This window comes from Microcaecilia unicolor, chromosome 3 (genome assembly GCF_901765095.1).
Source record: "Microcaecilia unicolor chromosome 3, aMicUni1.1, whole genome shotgun sequence".
Lineage (NCBI taxonomy): Eukaryota > Metazoa > Chordata > Amphibia > Gymnophiona > Siphonopidae > Microcaecilia > Microcaecilia unicolor.
The window spans coordinates 68,385,602-68,410,284 of record NC_044033.1 but is presented as its reverse complement, the minus strand read 5'-3'; the positions used below and the strand labels follow the sequence as shown (position 1 = coordinate 68,410,284).

The 24,683-nt window shown below is 43.8% G+C and overlaps 1 protein-coding gene across 1 annotated transcript in view; it reads right to left on the bottom strand.

Moving 5' to 3' along the window:
• The window catches only part of ESRRG (estrogen related receptor gamma), a 1,192,991-nt gene extending 1,168,321 nt beyond the window's left edge, over positions 1–24,670 (bottom strand). Inside the window, exon 1 of the mRNA XM_030196026.1 lies at positions 24,626–24,670. The gene's annotated coding sequence lies outside the window, so the exon portion shown is untranslated. The remainder of the gene's footprint in view (positions 1–24,625) is intronic.
• Positions 24,671–24,683: the final 13 nt, after the last annotated feature.

Genomic DNA, 24,683 nt, shown 5'->3' with positions numbered 1-24,683 from the left:
GCGACCCCCTTGATGAGATGACTGGTCTACCAGGTGGTTTATGCATGTCTTTATGGATTTTCGGTAATAAATACATCACCGGAATCATAGGGGTTTTATTATTCAAAAATTGGAATTCTTTAGTAGTCAAGTAGCCAACCTCTAGGCCTTCCTTCGTGATATCTTGTATTAATTGTTGTAACTGAACTGTACAGTCGTGTTGCAATTCGACATAAGCTGATTTATCGGACAGTTGTACTACCGCTTCGGTTACATATTGAGACTTATTTTGTACACCCACCGCTCCACCTTTGTCCGCCTTTTTAATGATAATATCAGCATTGTTCCTCAAGTCTCTAAGGGCTCTTCGTTCATTGAGAGCCAAATTATTGCGAGTCTGTTGCGATTCTTTGGAAAAAAACTTCTGCACATCACGTAAAACCATCTGTTTAAAGGCATTCACTACCGGATCTACAGGGATCGGAGGAGACCATTGAGATTTATTGCAAACTCTAGAACGTGGTTCATCATTGTGTGAGCTAGCAAAATAAATTTTTAGTTGTAGACTATATTTAGGCATGGCCATTTGCACCAAAGAAAACATGGTGTAAATGCATGCACCTATTATTTAAGCGCAGAGCCCACTAATTCTATAATTACTTGCGAAACTAAAAGTCACATCCCTGATCTGCCCCAATCCACCCACGGCCCTCCATTTCCTTTTCCCCTTTCCTGACTCACATATAAAATTTAGACATGGATCCTGTGCTAAAATTGATTTGCGTACATGTTAATTGAATCTAATTAGTGCCAGTAATTGCTTGATAAAAAGCCAATTAATGGGATGCATTAGTTTGTTATTCAATTAAAATGTGAGGTTAGTGCTAGATTTACTAACCTGCATTAATTTACTAACAGGCCTTATTTATAACTTTGTTCCATTGAAGACAATGGGGCTTGCGTTGAATAATGCATGTTGACACATTAACATAGGTTTGTAAATCTAGCCCTTAGTGGTTCTCTTTGTACCACAAACTTTGAAATATCGAAAATATGCATACTTATGAGATGTAGGTGAGTTTCAATTAAACATATTTATCTAATTAAAAATATGGAGAAGGGAAATTCAAGTTCTCGCCATCTCAAGAGACGTCTCTTTGAAAACGTGAACTCATTCCAGGGAATATATTTCAAAATCTGTTCTTAATCTGAATGCACAGTTAGCAAAGCTTTTAAATATTCTACCTCTGAATGATTTTTTAAAAATCCCCTTCAAGTAGCTTTCAAGCATATAAAAAGAGAGAAAAAAACTGTGTTTCCCAGGCAATGTTTGGTGCACTGCTTTAATATAAATGATGCTTCTAGCACAGACCGTCTCCAAGCAGATACTAACACTCCACCAATGATATGTCCTACTTCCAAATGGAGGAAGGGATTTCAAGTGAGCTGGTTCAGTTGCTTAATTGCTACCAATGTGCATATACCCTTTTTTTTTTTTTTTATGTGTGCCTGTATGGAGAGATCAAGATTGTGTTTTCCGAAGTTTTGTAATACCTGAAATTTTACTCTTTACTTTTTTTTTTTAAATCTGCAAATTACTTTTATGTGTAATGTGTAGGTACACTAATCTTGGAGCTGTAACCCTGCTGGCTGTACACATCTTGAAACCTGATGTATGATGGGTTTGACCTTAATGCTTATTAAAAAAAAAGTTTATAAATCAGAAAATGATTTCCCTGATGATTTTGCTAATGGACAGAGGACTTTTGTAATCTACAGTAAAGGTATATATTAACACAAGTATGGGTAGGGATTTCTACCACTTAATGGAAACTCCATCACTTAGTGGGAGACTGTGGATTCTGTCATATGTGTCATATACCTTCACTAATATTGTGACATCTTTTTTCTTGTTGTGATTGCTTATTTAGTGGAAAAGACAGTTTTCATGATACCACAGACTTTTTCTCTCTTACAGAGTTGTTTCTGATAGAGAGCAGCATGCTCCTTCTGTCTCCTACTGCTCTGTAAATCGGCACCATACAGAGGCATACCATTCTGCAGATTACTGCTAAGATAAAGGAGATATAAAGCTGGAACAGGTAAAGGCGAGAGCATGAGTGTAGTTTGGGGAGGCGAGGGGGGCAGTGCCCTCCCAAATGAGCTTCCACCCCATCCTCCAATCCCTGCGCCGCTAGCAGCCTCTGCAAGAAAGCAGCACGCATGCTGCTTTAGACCTGCCCCTGGAAGCCTTTCTTTCTCCTTCAACTCCTGTTCCCATGCAGGCAGGAAGCTGTAGGAGAGGAGAAGGGCCTCCAGGGCAGGTCTAAAGCAGCGTGGCGTGCTGCTTTCGCTGAGAATGCCGGTGGCTCGGGGGATTGGAAGATTGTGGAGGGTGATACCGGGCGCCACTGGAAGACTCCAGCGCTGTGGTGGTGGCGGTGCGGCAGTGGGGGGAGTGGCGGCGGGTGGGGAGCACGGTGGCAGCAGCAGGGGGTGGCGGGAGAGAGACACTCCCCATCCTTTCCCCCCCCCCAAAATTGAAACTGTCAAACTACACCCATGAGTGAGAGGCTGGAAACCAGGAGTATTTGTACGTTCATGTACTAATCTGGGGGCACCTAAGTTCACTCACCTGGCTCCAGAATGTGCTGCTCTTTTCTCACCCTTCTTGGTGTGTAAATAAGTGTAAGAATTCATTATGGCAATTATTTCAAACTAGTGAAAAAGGCCCGTTTCTGGCTCAAATGAAACGGGCGCTAGCAAGGTTTTCCGCTGAGTGTGTATGTTAGAGAGAGTGTCTGTGAGAGTGACTGTGTGTGAGAGAGTGAATGTGCAAGTGTGTGTGTATGACAGAGTGGGTGCGACTGTGTTTGACAGTGTGTGTGACAGTGAGTGTGCAAGTGTGTGTGTGTGACAGAGAGAGAGAGAGTGAGTCTGGGTGGGAGTGTGTCTGTGAGAGAGAGAGAGTGTGTGTGTGAGAATGAGGGTGTGCAGTTGCGTATGTGAGTCACAGTTAAAGCACCACAGGCTCTGTGTTATATGCTATGCCAGATAGCACGGGATCAGAACATGTAACATGATACAGATCTGAAGTCCCCCCCCCCCGCCAATCACTCCCCATGATCCAGTCTCACTGATGCTACTTCACACGTAGCTTTGGGGGTGTCTAAGTTTGAAGAAGTAGTCTCGTGCTAAACTCACAAATGCCTTAGAAGATGTCCTAATATGGAATAATATAAGAACAACAGGCTTGGCAGAAATGTAACACTTTGGTTTGTTATCCAACTTATTACCAATGAAGCCCTTAAATCCTTTGCGCGGCTGAAATTTGACTTTGGCCTTCCTATCTCTCAATTTTTGTGCAGGTATCCACTAAGGAATGCTGTTAGAAACAACTTTTCTTTAGTCTCCAGGACTCTGCTCTTCTCTGGTTTCCTCCGTAGTTGCTCCCCTCTGCTAGCCTCTCGTAGCTCCAGCCCTGGGGGGGGTGGGGGTGGGGGTGGAGGGGTGAGTGTCTGCGACCCCGGGGGGCGGGGCGTAGTGAAGGGCTGAAACTGTGCACTTTCGCTGGTATGGGGGAGGGGCCAGCAGCAGTCGCTCAGCGTTTCCAGTGGGAGGGGGTGGCAAAGGTGTTGATGTTGGCATTGGGGGGGTCGATGTGTCTCGGGCGGGGGAGGGGGTGTTTGTTGTGGCTGGGATTCTGCTCTCTCCCCTTGTCCCCCCCCCCCCCCCCCCCCGCCAACCATTCCTCTCAATCGGGTCTGGGAAGTACCTGCTTGCGATGGTTTCCTTGATTATAGGAAGGGGGTGGGGAAGTCCATTCTCTCCGCCTTTAGTCTCCAGGACTCCGCCCTTCTCTGGTTTCTCCATAGCTGCGTTGGTCTGCAATGCATCTTAGGTGACGTTGTACGTCGCGTAGCAACGGTTTGTTGTGCTGTTTTTCATTTGTCTGCGATGCATCTTAAGTGACGTTGTGTCACTTAGTAATGGCTTTGCGATCTGATTTGTTGAGTGTGATTGCTCCGCCCTCGACATCATGACTTTTGACGCGTGGGCGGGGCAAACAGGCATGGGTGAATTTCAGGTTTCACCACCATGCATGTAGAACGTTCGGAGTTGTGGAGGCTTCATAGAAAGTTGGAGGTTCGTTTTATATAGAGAGATATGTAACAAAGACTGATGCATAAATATGCTCTTGATTTGTAGGTTATCTGAAAAGAGGAGCCATAGGTAGGCCTTTTGTGCACAATCACAATGTCAGCAAGAGGTCACCACAATCACTGCAATCAGCCGGGCCAACTAACAGAAAATTGTCCAAATAATGGACCATGGTATCATTGCTGGCCTTGCGTGCCATGACCCACTACAAGAAGGTGCTGAACACCTCAAACAAGAAGCAAGACACTGAGCACCCCATGGGGAGACATTTGTCAATATAAAACATCCAATGAAAGTTAAAACCCAGCAGAGGTTACGATGATGAATGGGTAAAAGGTGAAAGATGAAAGGTCGACTTAATGTCCACCTTCGCCAGAAGGGCCCCTCTACCGTACTGAGCACCAAGCGCAAGGCACAGTCAAAAGAAGTATAACGTACAGTACACAGCTCTCTGGGAATGCTGACATTCACTGACTTGCCAGGGGGAAAGGGCAAATTATGTATCAATCAAAACTTCCCTTGCTCCTTTATAGGGACTATGCCAGCGGGACATGATAAAGACCAGGAAAGCTTCTGCTTGAATGGACCTGCAACCTTCCCTTTTAGTATCTCATCCCACAGTTTTCTGGTGTACCATTTCCTTTAAAGTGTCTGGTGGTGATGGAGTTAACACTCGTCGAATCCCACATATCACCCTGGAAGGGGATATGGAAATCTTTCTCAAAACCCTGTTCCAGCAAATCACTTGCCACCCTATTGTCATATATCTGGAGCCACAGTGTCATGGCCTCCAGTGACACCGGGTTCAGTATCCTGGCGAAAACCTTTTTATTTTCCTGCTGCAGGAGGGTGCATGGAACCCTTTTTTGGGGCACTTGACCACCGGGGTCCCAGTCTGCATTGGGAGCATGCATGCCAGAATTTGAAATCCGGGAATGGGCATGAAGCTTGTTATATCTCCAACACAGATCATTCCCCACCACAAAACCTGAGCTCACCCCTGGGGAGATGTTTGACTGACAGGCTGGTTAAGCCCTGCTCTTGGTGAACCCCACCCCCCCACACACACACACACAACCATTCCCCACCCACTGGAAACAGGCCTAGGTCCATGTGCATTAACCATACATTGATGTCCTGGCATGACCCAGGAAATATGGAGGTTCTCCGCCAGCATGTCATGGAAGGCTTCATTTAATTAAGCCACGCCCATCTGACAAAGCATTGATACGAGTCTAGGACCATATCTGCATAAACCTTGCTTTCTCTACCTCACCAGCTCTCCCTCCACTAGTCCGTTCCCCTCTCTCTCCTTCCCCTCATTCCCTTTCCTCCTTTCCTGAAGTTACTATTGAGGAAACTACACTTCTCCTTTCTTCCTCAAATGTACCACCTGTTCCTCTGATCCCATTCCCACCCACCTTCTTAATGCCATCTCTCCTACTCTTATTCCTTTTATCTGTCACATTCTCAACTTCTCACTTTCCACTGCGACTGTCCCTGCTGCCTTTAAACATGCTGTGGTCACACCTCTCCTTAAGAAGCCTTCACTTGACCCTACTTGTCCCTCTAATTACCGACCCATCTCCCTCCTTCCTTTTCTCTCCAAATTACTTGAGCGTGCTGTTCACTGCCGCTGCCTTGATTTTCTCTCCTCACATGCTATTCTTGATTCACTACAATCTGGTTTTCGCCCTCATCCATTCAACCGAAACTACTGCGCTTACTAAAGTCTCCAATGACCTATACTGGCTAAATCCAGAGGTCAATATTCCATCCTCATTCTTCTTGATCTTTCCGCTGCTTTTGACACTGGTCGATCACAGCATACTTCTCGATACCCTGTCCTCACTTGGATTCCAGGGCTCTGTCCTTTCCTGGTTCTCTTCCTACCTCTCCCTCCGCACCTTTAGTGTTCACTCTGGTGGATCCTCATTCTACTTCTATCCCTCTGCCTGTCGGCGTACCTCAGGGTTCTGTTCTTGGTCCCCTCCTCTTTTCTATCTACACTTCTTCCCCTTGGTTCATTAATCTCATCCCATGGCTTTTCCTACCATCTCTATGCTGATGACTCCCAAATCTACCTTTCTACCCCTGATATCTCACCTTGCATCCAAACCAAAGTTTCAGCGTGCTTGTCTGACATTGCTGCACTGGATGTCTCAACGCCACCTGAAATTAAATATGACCAAAACCGAGCTTCTCATTTTCCCCCCCCAAACCCACCTCCCCGCTCCCCCCATTTTCTATTTCTGTTGATGGCTCTCTCATTCTCCCTGTCTCCTCAGCTCGAAACCTTGGGGTCATCTTTGACTCTTCTCTCTCCTTCTCTGCTCATATCCAGCAGACCGCCAAGACCTGTCGTTTCTTTCTTTACAACATCCGTAAAATCCACCCCTTTCTTTCCGAGCACTCTACCAAAACCCTCATCCACACCCTTGTCACCTCTCGTTTAGACTACTGCAATCTGCTTCTTGCTGGCCTCCCACTTAGTCACCTCTCCCCTCTCCAGTCGGTTCAAAACTCTGCTGCCGTCTCATCTTCCGCCAGGGTCGCTTTACTCATACTACCCCTCTCCTCAAGACCCTTCACTGGCTCCCTATCCGTTTTCGCATCCTGTTCAAACTTCTTCTACTAACCTATAAATGTATTCACTCTGCTGCTCCCCAGTATCTCTCCACACTCATCCTTCCCTACACCCCTTCCCGTGCACTCCGCTCCATGGATAAATCCTTCTTATCTGTTCCCTTCACCACTACTGCCAACTCCAGACTTCGCGCCTTCTGTCTCGCTGCACCCTACGCCTGGAATAAACTTCCTGAGCCCCTACGTCTTGCCCCATCCTTGGCCACCTTTAAATCTAGACTGAAAGCCCACCTCTTTAACATTGCTTTTGACTCGTAACCACTTGTAACCACTCGCCTCCACCTACCCTCCTCTCTTCCTTCCCGTTCACATTAATTGATTTGATTTGCTTACCTTTATTATTTTTTGTCTATTAGATTGTAAGCTCTTTGAGCAGGGACTGTCTTTCTTCTATGTTTGTGCAGCGCTGCGTATGCCTTGTAGCGCTATAGAAATGCTAAATAGTAGTAGTAGTAGTAATATGCTAGGAGCAGGCCTTACTGGCCAGGGGTAGAATTACCCCACACTCTGGCCAATCTTAAAAAGCACCTAACCCAATTGATTATGTTCCTGGGCACCCTTGTTGATTTGTCCTCCACAGCTTCCTGCTTTGCTTTTTTTTTCTCCTTCCTCTTCATCCTGCCTTCCTTGAGTTTGAATATGTTGATACACCTACACTTCTTAATCTTCCTACACAGCTTGCATGATACTTTTTCCCACAGTTCAGAAAGGGCAACCACTGCAGGCACTCTCTTGCCCCCCCCCCCCCCTCTGACCTAGAAACTCCTGGACCCACTGCAGCCTCTCCACCCAAAACTGAAGGGAAGAAGAAAGAAGATGATGTAGAAGAGGAAGAGAAAGAAGAAGAAGAGTCCTTGAATTGCCTGTCCCTCCCTTTTTATATTTTTCTTCGCAGGTCCTACAGTCCCCAAGCTAGTAGCAGTTTCATTACCACTAGCCGTAGGTCCTCCTCCTGTGGCTCCCATTCCAGATGACATAGCAGTGCCGCTAAGAGCTGCTGCCCCTCCATCACTTGGATGTACCGACTTCACACCAGTTTTTGACCTGGAACCCCCGCCATGACCTGGTAGCTTGTACGGGCTAGAGGGGGTCCAGACAGCACATTCGCAGCTGGCACTCTCAGCACTCCACTTGAAGATGGATGGTCTTCAGCTACCATTCTCCGTTCCTCCTCCATCCTCTGACCTTGTAAAGAAAGAGAAGAAAGACCAGCAGCTCCAGAACCAAATGCCTCGGAAAATGGCCCTGGTAGAATGCAGCCTGCACCAGAAACACCATCAAACCAGCCACCCATCAGTTACCATGGGAATCCTGACCAACCCTGACCCACTGGCTATGCAGGGCCCTGCCCATAAGAAAAACCCTACTGTGTCTGAGCTCCAAAAGTCATCTGGGGCATAATCCCAGCTGGTCAGCCCACAGCTTGCTGCAGACCCACTCCTTGCAGCACCTCCAGCCCCATCTGCACTTCAGCTCCCTGCCAAAACCCACCACTCCCCTCCATACCTTCTGGCACCCGAGATCCCGACCCAGCCAATTCAAGGCTTCCTGATAAACCATCCCAGTGCTCTGCAGCTCCTGCACCAGACCCATTCTGCCCCCCCCCCATAGCAGAGTCACCTGCTGTAGCTCCTCCCAAAACACAACATGCACTTCTGTCTTGAGATCTCAATTGTGAACAGGATGCTTCCACCACCCGCAACAGGGTCAAACCTGCAGTACCTACTAAGGAGGCCACACAGGAAGTCAAGCCCATCACCTCATCCGCTAAGCTCCTCCTCACTGGCATCAATATTAGCACTCTGGGGGAGGCCAGCTGGCCCCCCATCCACTTCCACAACCAATACAATGGGCTACTTTACCCTTCACCCATGTGCACCACTAATCATTTTGGGCCACTTACCCTCTCACTATAGGTCGCCTCTACCGCTAAGGCTGTCAAGGCTGCTGCTGCTTTTGATTTGCACAGGGGCTGAGGGGAGGGCCCTGGTCTCACCTTTTCTGGGCACAGATCCTAATCAAAATGAATCTCCAGCCATCAGTGACACCTCCTCCGCCTGGTCATCTGCCAAAGCACAGAAGGGGGGAGTCGCCAGACGTCATGAACTACTTTGGATCTCAAGTAAGCAGACCAGGCCCGAAACCAACACGCAGATTGCCAGAGCAATGAAGCCACCTCCAAGGAGCAGAAAAATTAAAAAGTAAATCCTCCTATTGCTAGGGGGTCTGGCTCACCCCCATCTTTCCCTTTTTCTCTCCTCCTCTCCTGAGACCCTTTCCCCCTTTTAGCCTAGGACTGACCTACCGGCCCTGAGCAGTTTGCCCAGCCCATGGTTAGGATTGCCTTGCAATACTAGCTCTTGACTCCTAATTCTTGCTCCAATCTGTGGATTTCCTCTAGTTCACGTGGTACACGTGGACTACTGGTGTTAATTACTGCTTAGGCACTTGCAAAATTTCCATAATATACTTTTTAAGCATATTAAAAGGTGCAGTAACTGGAGATTTGGGGAAGTTAATAAACCACAAATTCAAATGTGTGTCATGCTTCTGATAAGTTACCATATGGTCTTTAACTAACATAATATGCTCTTCTTTCAAAGTTTCAATCCTTCTCAAAGCCAAAACCTGTTTCTTATACTGAACCAAAAGTTCCTCATGCCAGTTATGTGGGACTGCAAGGAATAATCGTTCCTGCACTGAAATGGTTCAAATCTGATAAGCAAGGAATCTTCCAACTTCCCAACAGCATCCTAATCTCTTCCAATGCAATCTTCTCCTTTTCCTCACACTACTGGTAACTCCAGTAAGGAATTGAGGGGTCTGAGACCAACTACTTCAGGTGTTCTGGCTCCACATTCAACAACCAAGGGACCAGAATTGCCTCCTTATTAACTGGGGATCGTCACCTGCCATGTCATCAGATCGAACTGTAGCAGCTATATCGACATTCACTCGGATTCTCCGCAGCGGTTATCACCAATTCAGGGATGAAGAGTCTCATGGCATATGGGACTCAGAGTCATGTTGAAAATGCTGTGCACCATGCCTCCGTCCTGGGGCACCACGCTTGAGCGTCAGTGAAAATTGCAAAGCTTTAAATCTTCTGTTGAACAAGACTGGCTCAGATGGGTAAGTCTGAGTTTTTCTGCCACTTTATGACATTTTTGGATGTTTTTTTGTTTTGAAAATGAGACCCTTAGAGGGGCATAATCGAACGCGAATGCCCATCTCCATGGGCGTCTATCTCTGAGAACGGGTACGTGAAGGGGCGGGACAAACCGTATTTTCAAAAACAAAATGGGCGTCCATCTTTTTTCTGATAATACAGTTTGTGCCCAGCAAATGCATCGGATTTGTGTGGATTTGAGCTGGGTGGTATCGTTTTTCAGCGATAATGGAAACCAAAGGCGCCCAGCTCAAAAACAAACAAATCCAAGGCATTGGGTCATGGAGGGGCCAGGATTCGTAGTGCACTGGTCCCCCTCACATGCCAGGACACCAACCGGGCACCCTAGGGGGCACTTGTAACAATTAAAAAAAAAGTTAACTACCTCTGAAGTCCATAGCTCCCTTCCCTTGGGTACTGAGCCCCCCAAATCCCCCCCAAAACTCCCACAAAACCCACTCCCCACAACTCTACACCATTACCATAGCACTTATGGCTGAAGAGGGGCACCTAGATGTGGGTACAGTGGGTTTTGGGGGCGGTTTGGAGCGCTCCCATTTACCACCACAAGTGTGACTGGTGGGGGGGGATGGGCTTGGGTCCACCTGGCTGAAGTCCACTGCACCCACTAACAACTGCTCCAAGGACCTGCATACTGCTGTGATGGAACTGGGTATGACATTTGAGGCTGGCATACAGGCTGGAAAAAAAAGGTTTTAAAGTTGTGTTTTTTGGGTGGGACGGGGTTAGTGATCACTGGGGGATTCAGGGGTAGTCATCCCCGATTCCCTATCGGTGGTCATCTGGTCATTTAGGGGCACTTTTTTTGGGATTTGTTCGTGAAAAAAAAAGGGTCCAAAAAAAGTGACCCAAATTCGCGCTAAAAAGGCCTTTCTTTTTTCGATAATCGGCCGAGGACGCCCATCTCTCCTCAGCCGATAAACACGTCCCAGTCCCGCCTTCACCACGCCTCCAACATGCCCCCATCAACTTTGGCCGTTTCCACGACAGATTGCAGTTGAAGACGCCCAAAATCGGCTTTCGATTATATCGATTTGGACGCCCACGGGAGAAAGACGCCCATCTTCCAATTTGGGTCCAAATATGGGCGTCTTTCTGTTTTGAAAATAAGGCGGTTGATGTCTCAGCTCAGAGATTCTGGCTATCTGAATCCACAGAGAACTTCTCTGTATCTGTGGAATATAATATTTTGTATTGTAATGTAATGTATGCTACATCACCCTTTTCACCATGTGGACGTGCAAATGGGTTGTTTTCAGAAGGAACCTCTGCAGCACCTCTTTGCTGAAGCACAGGGTCAGAGTTCTGCTATTGAACAAGCGTGGTCTAAAGATTATTATTATTTCTTGGGAAGAAAGAATTTCCATTAACAAAGATGATAGGTACACAGTGAGTGTACCCTATAGTTTTGCAGAGCTTGGATTTGCTCCAGAAGTGCATTTTTATTCCACCGTCTTGTCTGTCTGTCTCTTCAGCAGCATGTGACAGGCAGATGTGCTGCCTCCTGCACCCAGGAGACAGAGCGATTCTGCCTGTGACCTGCCAGCCTTCCATCCCCTGCTATTTCTAACCCTGATTTCCGCCCTGCGAAACTGCGTGAAAGCAATGGGAAACAGAAGCCCTCTTCCCTCCTTTCTCTGATCACTGCCCAGCAGGATAAAGATGATCTTTTAAGAACTTACATAGCCGGATGTCAGATGGGCTAGAAATTCAAATTAATGGGCTCTTGGCTGGAGATCTTCCTTTGATTGCAGCAGGCGATCAAGAGCTCGGGCGGCGGTCACTTTCTAACTTCAACAGCTGGGCGGGTTTGTGCGTGTAAGCTACAAACACCTAACTTTGATGAACTCGGTTAACAAAGTGATAGAAGAATGCATATTCTGCGTGGAAGCCCCCTTTCCCTGAACCGATTATTAGAACCCCCCCCCCCCCCCCCCCATACTCTCCCCGGCCGGAGGAGCAGCTACAGTTGGGCGTGCAGAGGTGGTTGCTGTTTGCTCCTTCTTCGTTTATTTGGTTTATAAAACGTTTGCAATTTGGTCCTCCTTAATCCGAGTTGAGGCAAAATGAGATCGTGAGAGAGAAAGAAAAGCAAGGAGTGGAAAAGACAGATTTAAATTTCAGCCTTTGATTTAGGTAGTTAAGGACTAAAGGAGGCTGTATATGAGTTTCTCTACAACGTGCACAGACACCCTATCTGTGAGCTGTTTTGGTATATACATTAACTGCATATATGCAGCATGAATGTATACTGTGAGCAGATGTTTGGTATATATATGTATTTTATGTGTGTGGCATGCATGTGTGACTATAATTATTTTGGTTGGTTCTGTGAGTGCACAGTTTATGCCTCCACAGGAATGTGGTGTAGGTGTGAGTTGATGTCATTCCTATTCTCTTGTATAGCCATCCCGAGTTTTTGTTCATAGGTGGTGCTCGTTACTGGCAGTGAGTAACTGTCCTTAGGCAGGAGCTAAGGATAACAGGTTGCTGGGAAAACAGAGCCAGGCTGATTTTAAAAGGAAGAGGTAACTGTGAGGGTTAACTTTTAACAAACCATTCAACCAGAATATGAAATGCTCAGCAGCAGGGCTGCCACAGTGATACAGTTGAGAAATATAGTCACCATAATCTAATGCCCATTGGAGAGAAAGATGGAGTGTGGGGGGGGGGGGGGGGGGGGGGGGGGGGGAGTAGAAAATGGTTCTTGGAATAAACCCTGTATTTATGATTTTTAGAAAGTCTGTTTAGGATTTCCGATCTCTGGCTGGTTACATCTCTTTGAATATTTTCCCATTAGTGGTTAAGAATCCATGAAGCCTCTGCCTCTTCCAAAGGCAGCATTATAGGGTGGGCTCCAGAGGTCATGGCATGACATATATTTGTCTGAACACAGAATTGCCAACTGAAGAGCAGGGTCAGGAATAGAGATTTGTTTGGCTTCTCCAATCAAAATTGTATTCCATTGCCCCTGGCCCCTTTTACCCAGATTGCAGCATCAGTGACATCTTCAGCATAAGTACATAAGTATTGCCACACTGGGACAGACCAAAGGTTCATCAAACCCAGCATCCTTGTTTCCAACAGTGGCCAATCCAGGTCACAAATACCTGGTACCCCCCCCCCCCCCAAAAAAAAAAAAAAAAAAAAAAGTTCAATACATTTAATGCTGCTTATCCTAGAAATACTGTCTCACTATTATGGCTGTGCTCTACTAACACTGTCAAACATGCAAAACAGAAACTCCTAGAGTTTTTCAACGGGAGCACTGTGTTGGTTGTAACAATGTGTAACTATATCTGTCTATAATATCGGAGGAAGTCTCATATAGTCACCAGGGCAATTGTGTCTACCATCAATCTCGGTCTGCCCATTTGGTGGTAGATGTAATCATCGAATGGCCCCCTCCTGCTTTTAAGTTTTTTCTTCATGTTTACTTTTTGTACTTTTGTGCTAGGATTATTTCCTCTTTTTTCTTTTTTTGTATAACTGATCACAATAGTCTCTTTTTTTGTAAATGTGTCTGTTCTCTGTAACCTCTGTCGACTTCCTGCTGAAATCTTAAATGAGGCTGTGTGTGAAGTGCCGTGGGTGTGCTTATCCTTGCAAACATCCAACATGTGGAGGGGCATAATTGAATGAAAACGTCTATCTCCATGGGCGTTTATCTCCGAGAACGGGTCCGTGAAGGGGCGGACCGAACCGTATTTTCGAAAAAAATAGACGTCCATGTTTTATTCGACAATTTGTGAGCTGAGCGTTTTTGTTTTTCAGTGATAATGGAAAATGAAAGCGCCCAGCTCAAAAACGAATAAATCCAAGGCATTTGTTCGTGGGAGGGGCCAGGATTCGTAGTGCACTGGTCCCCCTCACATGCCAGTACATCAACCGGGCACCCTAGGGGGCACTTTTACAAAAACAAAAAAAGAGGTAAAAGAGCTCCCAGGTGCATAGCACCCTTCCCTTGTGTGTTGAGCCCCCCAAATCCCCCTCAAAACCCACTGCCCACAAGTCTACACCATTATTATAGCCCTAAGGGGTGAAGAGGGGCACCTACCTGTGGGTACAGTGGGTTTGTGGGGGTTGGACGACTAATAAGCATTAAGCAGCACAATTGTAACAGGTAGGGGGGGATGAGCCTGGGTCCACCTGCCTGAAGTCCACTGCACCCCCTAACAACTGCTCCAGGGACCTGCATACTGCTGCCAGGGAGGTGGGTATGACATTTGAGGGTGAAAATAAAAAGTTGTGAAACATCATTTTTTGTGGTGGGAGGGGGTTAGTGACCACTGGGGGAGTCAGGGGAGGTCATCCCCGATTCCCTCTGGGGGTAATCTGGTCATTTAGGGCACTTTTTGGGGCCTTATTCGTGAAAAAACAGGGTCCAGGAAAAGTGCCCTAAATTCTAGCTACAAACGCATACTTTTTTTCCATTATTGGCGAAAGGCGCCCATCTCTGTTGGGCCGATAACCACGCCCCAGTTCCACCTTTGCCACGCCTCTGACATGCCCCCGTCAACTTTGTACGCTTCCGCGATGGAGTGCAGTTGAAAACGTCCAAAATCGCCTTTCCATTATACCGATTTATTCGTTTTTGTGAGATAAACGTCTATCTCCCGATTTGGGTTGAAATCTAGGCGTTTTTCTCTTTCAATTATAAGGTGGATAGGAAACTCCACTTTTCTGTTAGTCCAGGTGCTGGTATGGCCCCGACAGGTGCCTGTTTCGCTCTGTGCGGCTTTTTCAAGGGATCATTGCACTCAGGACAGCTTTCGAATGGGCAGACCGAGATTGATGGTAGACACAATTGCCCTGGTGACTATATGAGACTTCCCCCAATATTATAGACAGATATAGTTACACATTGTTACAACCAACACAGTGCTCCCGTTGAAAAACTATACGAGTTTATGTTTTGCATGCATCCCAGAAATAAGCAGTGGATTCTTCCCCAAGTCATTTTAATAGTGGTCTATGGAATCCAACAAACCTTTTTTAAACCCCCGCTAAGCTAACTACCTTTACCACATTCTCTGGCAACGAATTCCAGAGTTTAATTACACGTTGAGTGATACCTGACATGGTAAAGCTCAGCCACTATTAAAAACTGGTTTACACTAATGCATCAAAAGGGAACTAGTCATGCGGGTATCTTGAAAACAGATACAACACCAAACTTATAGGAGTTATTCAGATGATTTTCTTAAAGAAGGTGGTCTTAGTACCGGAGAGACAGAAAGAATGGGAAAACAGACACAGATGGAGATTAGTGGTGAACAAAGCTCACAGAAAAAAGGCAGACAGGGGCAAGTACACAAATGGGGAGCCAGAGATACATATCAGTAGATTTACCAACACTCACCTAGTTTCGGCACAAAGGGAAATAGAATCCCAGAGGCTGTCACTTCAGGGTTAAACCTTTGACCAACTAGTCCTGTATATCTGTGAAACAACTGTACCTTAGCATTGCTAAGGTGTGCATTTAAAGCCCCTTCACACCAATATTTTTAAATAGGCTTAGAAGTATTGGCAGTTTTTGGTATGCCCTCAAAATGACAGCTCTCCTGTCTCCTGAGCACATTGATTTCTCACAGCCTGTCACCAGATAAGCAGTAGCTTCCTGTAGGTATGGGACAGCTATGAAGACCCGCTGACAGGTCCTTCTCACAGGCTCTCCACCAATGTATTATCCACCTGGCTGAAAATATGCCCAATCTGATTACTGCAGACCTGAGAAATGCCCTTCCTTCAAAACTTTTTTTTTCTAACTATTGTATGCACATCATTGCACCCTTCTGGCTGGCCAGGGATTTTTTCCTTTGCAGGTGTCACATTGCAAATTGCTGCCATTCTGCTGTCTGAAAGGAACTCCCTGTACAGGTCAGTGGTGGTCCATTGTAATTTAAAATGTGGTTTTTTTTTCCCTTGCAGAAGATCCAAATCAGTTTTTCCCCTTCCTAAAATATGTATTTTTCTTATTTGGAAATGTTTTATATTTAACTTGCATATAATGGAATAAATCTCTTTTTACCATTAGGATTGCACTGCAACAAATTTATTGCTCTGTTTCTCTCACCTTTTCTAACCTCATGAAATTCTTTTTATTAAATACTATGTATGTGTAAACCACTCAGATAGACTTTGATGGGTGGTATAGCAAATAATAAAGACACTTGAAACTTGGACTATGACAGAGGGCTGACCAGAACCCCTAAGACTTTGACATTTGGAGGCCCTCATTCTGTGTGCTCTGGATGAGTGACCCCCCTCTTTCCTCTTTCCTTTCTGTCAACCCTGTCTGCCTTCTGTCTCCCTTTCAACCCTACCAAGACCTGATAATCTGTCAACTGATCTTAGTCTGGTGCTCTGGTCTATCCAGATACATTTCCAATCTCATGGCTCATAAACTATTAGAAAAAGGCTTCCATTATTCAGGTTCTGTGTCTCACAAAACAGGGAGAAAATGCAACCGGTTACAGGCACTTGATGTGCTGGAATGAAAACAAGCGTTTGCCATTTGAATCTGATAAGTAGAGGTATACACTGAGCAGCTTTGGGGGCCTCTTAAATTTTCTGCTGTGCAGTTTCAACCAGCACAATCCTGTGGATTGTTTCCCCATTCAGTTTCATGGCTATAGTTATTAATTTATATGTGACTGAGCTCCATATTTTTGCAGCCCTAACTCGGAAGGGTGACAAGTACAAACTAAAGCAGCGTCAGCAAAACACACATTTAGGTGACTGACGCGAGCACGCGCTGGCAGAGAAATTCCACTGAATTCTATTGCTCTCGTTCAAGCACAGCCAGTCTTTGTCTTCTCCTGCACTGTGATCTCTTCTTCTTGAAACTACATACGCTCACATTTGCAAACACTAAAACTAATGCTCAGCGGTTCCCTATAATGGACACATGTACCTTGACATACCATTTTCTTCCACTACTGCAAAGCTTTCAGGAGCACAGAAAGTGCTGCTACCAAGTGATTCACCTTGACAGAAAAGGTTATCTTGTGGACACATTGCTTTAATCCAAGCCTGCACCATCTGTTATTCCTTCTAATTACAAATGTAAAAAAGAAAATAATTCATGTCTGTATTGTGAACTAATAATAGAAAGTGGAATATACGTAATAGTGTACATCAGTGCATTCATGTTCCTTATTCCATGTGGCAGATATTTTGGGGTGTTTAATCTATGTGTTGGATGCGAGCTTCCTTTTCTGTGATCCAGGAAATATCTTTATTATTTTGAAAACAAGAATCCCCATCAAAATTTAAAAGGTGTCCCCTGGATTGGTGATACTGCTTTACTTCCATATTGCCTGTTCTTTTCCTGTTTGTATCATTGCTCCATCACTCGTTACAAGGGTATCAATAAGTCATAGAGATAAATAATACATTCTCAGTCAGTCCATTAAATAAGATAATACTGCTCAAGGTGTGTGTGTTTTTGACCACATGTTCAATCATCTACTACAATCGAGATACGGATAGAGAGATTGCAACATAACACGGCTGTAATTGTCTATTGCTTATATTTGACTTGTTCTTGCTGTACACCACCTTGAGCGAATTCCTTCAAAAAGGCGGTACATAAATCCTATTAACTAACTAACTAACTAACTAAATAATCTGCCTGAAAATAGCCTGAAAGCTGGAATGTATGCAAACAAAAAGCTGCTATGTACATTTGAGCTTCCTGTGTGGCAAACAGATATATTTACCAAACAAATCCACTAAGGGGTCCTATCACAGAGGCACACTAGATTTTTAGTGGACATTAAAAGTAAGTGTGTGCTAAATGCTAGAGACATCTATATTTTTTTACCTATCGGTATCTCTAGCATTTAGCAGACGTTAAAAACAGTGCACCTTTGTAAAAAAAAGACCCCTAAATTAATTAGGGAGTCATTAATGCATTTTATTGAGGGTGTGTCCTGACCCTCCTATATAGTCAATATCGTCCCCCAACCTACTAAATGAACCAAGATCCATGCCAATCAACTATTCTCATATTTAAATGGCTACTACCCTGTATTACCAAGAAATCGGAACCAACCATTCAACACCTAAAAAGGCAGGCACACGACAAAAGAAAGTTTTTCCCATGTACTAAACCTGAAGGTCCTGGTCTAACTTGATCTTTCTATTTAGCATCCACAAAGTGCTAATGGACATGTGGGGCAAAGCTTTACAGATAATGTTGTCCTCTACGTAACACAAGAAAACAAATGTCTTTTCATGGTCAAACAGTTCTCATTAGAAGTCAGTGAGAAACTGTGCAGCGGGATTTGTAGAAATCTGACCAGAGATGTTTTTACATATAATTTCTCCTGTGGCTCCCCAGAACTAGATTGCCAACTAATTTCTTGTAGACCACCTTAAATTCCTTCCAATCTGAGCTTGATTTGAATGACATACAAGTGAAAAGCTCTGTAAGGATTCCCTTAAGCTATTCAGTCCCCCCATCTTGAAACAATACAACCCCCCCCCCTTTTTAAATATTGGATATATATTTTTTTTGCTTTAGTCTTAATATCAATTCATTTTTGTCCCCTACATAGATATAGATGATATGAATATTGGGCGCAATATTCAATTTGCAATGGTCAGCGGCTTGTGAGGTGTTTACAGCCATGGGCTGAACTAACCCTAGAAACTCAATACTGGGTTATAGCTGGCTTCCAGCATTAATTAGCTGGGTACGTGGGGCAAAAAGAAAGTCAATTGTGCACCAGGCTATATTCAGACTAGTGCCCAGTTCGCTCAGCAGATAGGTGCCCTCGTGGTTAAAGCATGGGCCTAGATATCCAGAGGTGCCCTGCTCAATTCCCACTGCTGCTCCTTGTGATATTGGGCAAGTCACTTGATCCTTCATTGCCTCAGGTACAGCTTAGATTGTGAGCCCTCCAATGACAAGGAAAATACCCAGTGTATTTGAATATAGCTGACCTTGAGCTACTGCTGAAGGAGGTGTGAGTAAAATCTGAGTAAAAAAGTGAGGGTAACTGTTTTGCTGTTCTAACTTTGGGCCCTGTTTACTAAGGGGCGCTAATATTTTTAGTGTGTGCTAAAACTTAGTGTGCAATAATGCTAGAGACACCCATAGGAATATATGGGTGTCTCTAGCATTAGTGCACACTAAATTTTAGTGTGCACAAAATACGCTAGCGTAACTTAGTAAACAGGGCCCTTTACTCACTTACCAGGGGACTGAATATTGCCAACCGGCTCAGTTGTGGCTGCCGAAAACTCTGTTCTGGGACTACCCTTAACCAATCAGTTTAGGGAATAGTCGGTTAGCGGTGAATATCAGTGACCGGCTAGCTCAGAGGAGTTTCGCTGTACATAAGTACATAAGTAATGCCATACTGGGAAAAGACCAAAGGTCCATCGAGCCCAGCATCCTGTCCCAGACAGCGGCCAATCCAGGTCAAGGGCACCTGGCAAGCTTCCCAAACGTACAAACATTTTATACAAGTTATTCCCGAAATTGTGGATTTTTCCCCAAGTCCATTTAGTAGCGGTTTATGGACTTGTCCTTTAGGAAACCGTCCAACCCCTTTTTAACTCTGCCAAGCTAACCGCCTTTACTACGTTCTCCGGCAACGAATTCCAGAGTTTAATTACGCGTTAATTGCTCTGTTAAATCCCTTTGAATATCAGGCTTATTTATACTAAATTCAGATAGCCAAAGGCTGTGTGTAAATCCAGTATGTAACCTTTTTTTTTGCAGCTTTTGAATTTGGTGTTATGAGCTTTTGCATAAGACATACAAGAACAGAAGAGTTTTAACAGAAATAGGTAACAATTCAGGGGCTAATTTAATTAAAGGTTTGTGCCAGCATTCAGTGTGCCTGTATTTCCAATGAAAATAATGGAATTTCTTAATTTTTTTTGTTGTTGTTGACCAAATGCATCTCAAGTTTTGCACCGGTGCAATGGTGGTACAACATTCAATACATGAACTATTCAGTTTTCTAAACTCTTTCTCCCATCCTGTGGCTACGGATAACATTTCGTAAAGAATGCCACAAAGTCTGGAGCGCTAGAAAAAAATATAAAAAAAGTAAAAAATAGAATATCAATAACATAGTTGGCAGTTAAATCCCTGTTTCTCATTTCAATTTTTGTTCTGTTATTGAAAACTCTCCTTACTTAGCAACTCGCTGTCAGTATATCTAAGAAATCAGGTCATAATCCCCTATAAGCACTGACCCTGTACCATCTAGTGTATAATTTTATAACAGGGGGCCCTAAAACATTTTTTAATACCATTTCCTATTTTATACCAGTTTTTTAAAAGGCAAATATGCTCCTGTAAGGACCCTTGGTAGCTCACAATGTTCTGCTAAATGTACACCTGCTCTGAGGAAGCTATTACAGTGTGTGTGTGTGTGTGTGTGTGTGTGTGGTTGTGTGTGTGTGTGTGGTGTGTTGGGGGGGGGGGGGGACGACGACTCTATGCATAGTTTATAAAATGTGCCCACAACATTGCAACTTCCTGCTTCCCCAGGAATTGTTTTTCCATAATGCCCTTATTGGCAGTGTTCTTGTTTGTGCTATACAAACCTGCAGCAAAGGTAGGGAAAATGCATTCTAAAATCACTCCCTTAAAGTATTAATATAGCACAAACAGCTGAAGGGGTCGGTTTGGTGAACAAAAGTTCTCTTTTCTTTCTAAGCCCATTAATCTTCAGACAGAGAAATGTATCATCAGGATAAATAAGAAGGAGAGCCAGGACAAAAGAGTAATAATCAAAGAAGGACACTAACCCACTGGGCCCTTTTGCTAAAAAGTTTAGCGTTCCATTGGAAAATGCTAAGACGTGCATAGGTATAAAAAGGGATTCTTAACATTCAGCAGGTGCTAATCTTTGGTAAAAGGGCCCCTTAGGAAATAGCGATTATTTGCAGCACCTTTCCCCTCCCCCCCCCCCCCCCCCCCAGAAAAACTACAGGAACCACGCAATCCACCGAAAAAGGGAAACATCAGTTGATGTGATTTAGTTGGACTCAACTGTAAATGATACATTCCCCCTAAACAAAACTCAATCCCTTCACCCAGCCCTTACCTGCCTGCCAGTTTGTTTCACCTTTATCCGTCAACTTAAACGAAATAGGTTGCATGCATTCAGTTAATGCATAGAAGAGGTACCCGACTCTTGTTTTTTTCTCATCACAGTCAATTCTGTGTGAAGCAGCATAAACAGAGAACGAAAATGTTTTGTAACCGGATGAAAATACTGTCAACAGGGTTTGTAGCCATAAACTGTTTTTTTTCCCCACTTAAATCATTGCTAACATTTCTCCCGTGCAAACTTCCTCTCCTCGACCCATATAAAGAGGCAGAACTTTCTCGCCGCAGAACAGAGTCATTTTCTAAAATCACGGGACTTAATGAATTTCATACCAAAATCTCCTTTTTCATTGAAAAAGAGGTGGGGGGTGGAGGTGGTCAAAGACATGAACTTGAGCTCCCTGAGAGCACAGAAGAACCGAAAACTAATCCCGCGCATTGCAGGAAAGGGAAAAGATGTCCCCCCCCCCCCCCCCAATAAATTTGGATTCCCAAAGCAAATAAATTCTGCAGTGAAATCTAATCCTGTTTATAGACTGAAAATTTAAATCAGTCATAGGATGGTATCGATCCCCCAATGCAAACCTAGGCTAAGGCTGAACAGCATGCTACAAGCGGGTAAGTTTCACAATATTTCATTAACTCCAAGTTCAAAGATACACCACAAGATAATAATACTATTATTTTCAGAATTTAGTCAACGGGAGCTGAAGTAAGGTCTATAGAAGAAAAGGAAAGATCACGTCAGACTAGTAAGGAAGAAAAAAAAAATCTGGCAAAGGCTTCAAGAAATCAGAGTTTCAGCAGAGATAGAGATTGCGTATGCTTAGTGCTAAATTTATAATCTACATTGATTTATTAAATCATGCCTTATTTTTAAATTGGTTCCATTGAAAACAATGGGGCTTGCATTGAATAATGCATGTTGACACACTAACACAGGTTGGTAAATCTAGCCTTAGTGGTTCTCTTCCTTACGCAAAGTTTGAAATATTGATAATAGGCATACTTAAGAGCTGTAGGTGAGTTTCGATTAAAACGCTGTTTACCTAATAAAATAGTATAGAGAAGGGAAAAGTTCTAGCCATCTCAAGAGACGTCTCTTTGAAAACGTGAATTCATATTCCAGGGAATAGATTTCAGAATCTTTTCCTAATCTGAATGCAGGTTGCACAGCTTTTAAATATTCTACCTCTGAATGATTTTTTTTTTAAAACCCCTTCAAGTAGCTTTGAAGCAAATAAAATAAGAGAGAAAAAAAACCTGTGTTTCCCAGGCAGTGTTTAGTACACTGCTTTAATAAAAAATGATGCCTCTTGCAAAGAGCGTCTCCAAGCAGATACTGACACTGTACCCAACGGTATGTCCTACTTCCAAATGAAAGAAGATTTCCAGAGATCTGGTGCAGTTGCTTAATACCCACCAATGTGCAAGTACCCTGTGTGCCTATATGGAGAGATCAAGATTGTGTTTTCTGGAGTTTTGTACTACTTTTATTCGTACTTTCTGTTTTTGTTTTTTTGTGATCTGTAAATAGCTTTTCTTGTGTGTGATGTGTCTCCTGTCCCCTTGTACACTAACCTTGGAGATGTAACCCTGCAGTCTGTTCACATCAAAAATCCTGATGTAGGATGGGTTTGTCCTTATTTGCTTAAGAAAGACGAAACTTTTATAAAGCAGATCTTTGATCATGAATTAAGCTTTTGTTTAGGGACAGGGCAGAATTATAGTCAACAGAAAACATATATATTAGCACAGGAATGGGAAGAGATTTCAGCAACCTGAAGTAGGGACTGAAATGCTCTCTGTGTGTCACATATCTTCATAGGTATTTCGACTTTATTTTTTTTCCTGCTTATTTAGTGGAAAACACGTTTTTTCAGGACTACCCATGGGACTTTTTTTCCCCCACTGACAAAGTTGTATCGGATAGAGAACATAGTACACAACAAGCAGATCCCAATTTGGCAATGCCAGATATATTGCGATTTTGTCAATAAATATATTTGACCTTCCAAATTAGATCTGCTTCTTTTTTTTTTTTCTATACATTCCTATCAGGTGTGGATCTTTGCCTCTTCTTGGTTTTGGTCTCATAGAGAGCAGCATGCTCCTTCTTTCTCCTACTGTCCTGTAAATCGGCACCATACACAGAGGCAAAACACACTGCAGATTACTGCCAAGATGAAGGCGAGAGAATGCTGGAACAAGTAAAGGCGAGAGGCTGGAAGCCAGGAGTATTTGAACGTTCATGTGCTAGTCTGGGACACAAAAGTCCACTCACCTGGCTCTAGGACGTACAGTTCTTTTCTCACCCTTCTTGATGTGTAAATAGGTGTGAGAATTCATTACAATTATTTCAAATACGTAACAAAGACTGATACATAAATATGCTCAGTAGTTGAACTGCAGGCTAACTCCTATTCAAGTTAAATCTCCTCCACTCACACTTTTGCCAAATCTAGTAATTTAAACACTTCCACCAAGCTTCCACCCTGTGCTGTCTATCAAGATGTTTAAACGTGCATTGTGTTGACAGTGTAAGTTGTATGCTTATGTCATAATGTATATTGAAATTTGAATCATCTGTAGCCTATGTTGGGCTTATTCTTGGCGTATACTGCCTTGTATGAATTTCTTCAAAAAGGTGGTAAATACATCCAAATAAATGAATAAATATTTTTTTTTCTCTAAAGAAAAATACACAACTTTTAAATAGAGACCACTAATTGCCTTTTCGCCACTTTTTGTTTGCTATATTGTATTATTCTCTGTTGAGTGAATTAAAATATTCTATAAATTTATGACGAAGTATTATATTCGTCATGCATAAGTAGGATATAAATTTATAGATTACATTGACACTTTAAATCTTTTGGGGTTCTTTCCACTTACACTTTTTGCAAAAGAAAAGTAAAGAAGTATTTGGGATCTGAAAGGAGGAGCCATAGGTAGGACTTTGGTGCAAAATCACACTTCTACCAGTATTTATGCAATTAATTTAAAGAATCCAAATACATTTTTGAACAGTTCATAGAGGCTAAAACTCTGTTGTTTTTTTGGCAGTATACTACAGCATCCTTTTCTCCGCATGGAAGGGCAAACGGTTTGTATTTTGAATAAACCTCTGCAGCAGCTCTTTACTGAAGCACAGGGTCAAAGCTCTGCTATTCGTAATCAAACGTGCATATGAACAAGTCAAAAGCGTGATCAAAAGATTATTATTGCCTTTTGGCAAGAGCTTCCTTTATTAAAGATCGATAGGTACACAGTGTACCCTACTGTTGTGCGGGGCTTGAATGTCCTCCAGAAGTGCATTTTTTCATTCACGGTCTCTCTTTCTCTCTCTGTCTGTCTCTTCAGCAGCATGTGACAGGCAGATGTGCTGCCTCCTGCACCCAGGAGACAGAACAATTCTGCCTGTGACCTGCCAGCCTTCCCATCCCCTGCTATTTCTAACCCTGATTTCCGCCCTGCGAAACTGCGTGAAGCAACGGGAAACAGAAGCCTCTTCCCTCCTTTCTCTGATCACTGCCCAGCAGGATAAAGATGATCTTTCAAGTACTCACATGGCCAGATGTCAGATGGGCTAGAAATTCAAATTAATGGGCTCTTGGCTGGAGATCT